The sequence below is a fragment of the Toxorhynchites rutilus genome, chromosome 2 (genome assembly GCF_029784135.1).
Source record: "Toxorhynchites rutilus septentrionalis strain SRP chromosome 2, ASM2978413v1, whole genome shotgun sequence".
NCBI lineage: Eukaryota > Metazoa > Arthropoda > Insecta > Diptera > Culicidae > Toxorhynchites > Toxorhynchites rutilus.
The window spans coordinates 223,799,170-223,802,463 of record NC_073745.1 but is presented as its reverse complement, the minus strand read 5'-3'; the positions used below and the strand labels follow the sequence as shown (position 1 = coordinate 223,802,463).

Sequence of the window (3,294 nt, the reverse complement as noted above, 5' to 3'; positions counted from 1 at the left end):
TAGGACGATTTCATTTGGAATTGCTGTTTTTGCCGATAATATCCTTCAACTGGACAGATCATTTCACCGGAAATTGGCATGGTTATGCTTGTAGGCCAAAAAATAACAAAATCGCGTTTTCCCAACACTAATGGTGTTGTCGATTACGTCTCCTATGCAATCAAGGGCAGACCTGTCAGCGATGTTATGAGGGCGAATTGATCGAATCAAAGCATGATCGCTTGGAACATCCATCGCATTTGTCAGACCTGACTCCCTCCGATGTTTATCTGTTCCCAACATCCAAAAAATGTTTTCGTGTTTGTACGTATTTTTTGTCAAATGACGAAATTGTTGCAGCAAAAAACCGAAATTTTTAAGGCCTCATATAAATAAATATACAAATCGCAATGTTACCGATCGACTTTTGGCAGCTTACAAACCTACAAGTCTAGCTTAGAGCCTAGCAGACTTTGAATTTACCCAGCCCAAATATACAAAATAATGGATGGCTCTTAAGTTTATTTCCATTTATTCTCTATTATTTATCCTCAAAAATGTTAGAATGTAGTTTAGCATCTAAGTTACGTGTTGATATGAAATAATTGAAAATACATTAATTTGGTATTATTCGTACATACGACCATTTAATTGATGCGCTTATTAACAAGAATTGTTTATAATATTTCCAGAATCAGTGTGCCGTGAGTCAAACCGTTAATAATACCAATACGGAGAGTAACCATAACCGCCATAGTAATCACCTAGACCGTAGTAGCCGGAACTCCAAGGGTAGCCACCATAGCCGTATCCATACCATCCTGTAAAATTAATAACGATTATATATTTAGTGTTTCAACAATCACAAATGTTACCAACCTAACGGATAACTGCTCACTACAGCAAAGATCAGTGCAATCAATAGAAGGAGAGTTAAATTCATCATCTTGTTGCTTCCCGTCGATAAGCGTAGTCAGGAACAGTATAAGTTATCTGCTGCAGGTGGAGCTTATTTATAGGAGCTTTGCACGTGATTTTATGCAGAAAGTAAATCTCTACCAGTCAATCTGCGACCATTTCATTATATTCTCAATGGATCTTTGCTTCGCTCTGTTATCTTACAATGTGGGATTTGGAGGATTTGAGATTTGAAAGTTTTTCTGTTTTAAATTATTATCCAATAATATAATGAGATTTCAGACGTGCGACTAATATCAACTAGACAAGAAAAACGGTCTCAAAGTAATCAACTGCCAATCATTAGACTATTTACAATCGCCAACGAGGTATGGAAAATATTTAGAAAATCGGAAGATGAGTAGGAAAACACATGTGAGTTGATTTATTTCAAGATTCCCAAGCGCAAAAACTTATTAGTTCCTTTTGATTGCTCCTTTTTAGGTGATGGGGCCAATAATCTCTGTATTATTCAATATACATGTATGTTCTCTCAGAGAAGCTGCATAACCGTAGATTTTCAGTAATGTTAAATAAATCTCTTTACAATTTGCTGTCAGAAAAAATATATATTTTTACAATCACCAATCTATTGACGAGCATTGCACATTGCAATACATAATTTTAAGACGACCTCGGATTGACCGTTGGAGATTCATTATATGCATAAAATCACGTGCGAAGTTCCTATAAATAAGATCCACCTGCAGCAAATAACTTATACTGTTCCTGACTACGTTTATCGACGGGAAGCAACAAGATGATGAATTTAACTCTCCTTCTATTGATTGCGCTGATCATTGCTGTAGTTAGCAGTTATCCTTTAGGTTGGTAGAATGTTTAATTGTGAAACACTACATTTATAATCTTTATAAATATTGCAGGATGGTATGAATACGGCTACGGTGGCTATCCATGGAGTTCCGGCTACTACGGCCTGGGTGATTACTATGGCGGTTATGGTTACTCTCCGTATTGGTATTATTAACGGATCACGGAACACTCACACTGGGAAAGCACATTATTATTATGATCAATGCTTCATCTAGTTAATAAGCGCATCAAGAAAATGGTAATATATGTTAACAATACCAAATGAATGTGTTTTCAATTATTTCATATAAGCGTCGAACTTAGATACTAAACTACATTCTGTTGATGTAGGTGAACAGAAAATAGTTGGCAATGAAATAAATGAACCATTCATCAATCAGCATTTCACCTCGTAAAGCTCTGCAGTTTACCTTCACTAAATTTTATATGTCGAATGTTGATCGCCATCACTGCAATTTGTAGACTTTTGTAGACTAGTAGAACACAATAGATAATGAAAAATTCAAATCCAAGATGATCGCAGTTCCCAAATAATCAATTGCTTTTTTAAATGGTTCCATTCACCTGTTTGTATGTACCGTTTTGTTTCAAATTCCGAACACTTCATTTTTAAATAGAAAATTTACTGAACATTAATATTTTCAATAATTGAATAATAAATACCCTGACATTCTTTGTGGCGTAAGCTCCAGTTTAACATCATTCAAAGGTATCGATACTGTATATAACTTAAAATACTAAGCATTTTCAAAAAAAGTGACTGACAAAACCAGCGATAAAATGTTTGCGTTAGCCAATTCGGAATTTGAATCAAGTTTCGAAGCACAATATGTAAATTTTTGGGAGTGTTATATTTTTCCAAAGAAGAATTAGCTAATTCGCTTTGATTTAATATATCGATCATCTGAATCGGTCTGGTAGCTCAAAAGTTATGATTTAAAAAATATAATTACATTTTGGTTGTTCGGAATTTGAGGCAAATGTAATCAAACATATTTTTAGTTTTTCACCAAGAATATGAATTTGTAAATTAATTTTTTGGTAGCCAAATGAAAGAAAAAACTCTATTGTATCCAGAAACCACATTAATTCCGCGAAAAAGTACCATTTTGTGTAATGAGACACTGTTTAATAGGCAAAAAAAAACTTAAGTGTTCGGAATTTGAGACAAAACGGTATGTTTGAATGTATGTAGGGCTGTCCCACATTAATAGAAATTTGACCCCCTTCCGATGACCGATTGATCTGAAATTTGGAACAAACCTTTATCTCTGCAATCATTATAAAACTGCGTATTCTATGATCATGAAAAATCTAATTTGGTCGTCACTAAAAATGGCTGAATGGCTTGACTTGAGAACACAATACGTCGCCACAAAATGGTCGACTAAAGTAGAAATTCGCCCAGTAGACCGATCCTTTTGAAAATTTTAGACAGTAAAATAAAAACTATTAAACAACTTTTGACATTTTCTTTTTATTCATACTTCGAGCCCAAGCCCGTATGCTCGCACCTTCCTCTTT

General features: G+C 34.5%; 2 long non-coding RNA genes across 2 annotated transcripts; one reads left to right on the top strand and one right to left on the bottom strand.

Moving 5' to 3' along the window:
• Positions 1–494: 494 nt before the first annotated feature.
• LOC129764584 (uncharacterized) lies at positions 495–973 on the bottom strand. Its single transcript, XR_008741175.1, has 2 exons — positions 859–973; positions 495–800 (listed from the first exon to the last, which is right to left on the bottom strand). It is a non-coding gene; the product is annotated as an uncharacterized LOC129764584 (long non-coding RNA).
• A 691-nt stretch (positions 974–1,664) lies between these two features.
• On the top strand, positions 1,665–2,032 carry LOC129771621 (uncharacterized). Its single transcript, XR_008742427.1, has 2 exons — positions 1,665–1,763; positions 1,821–2,032. It is a non-coding gene; the product is annotated as an uncharacterized LOC129771621 (long non-coding RNA).
• The last annotated feature ends 1,262 nt before the right edge of the window (positions 2,033–3,294 follow it).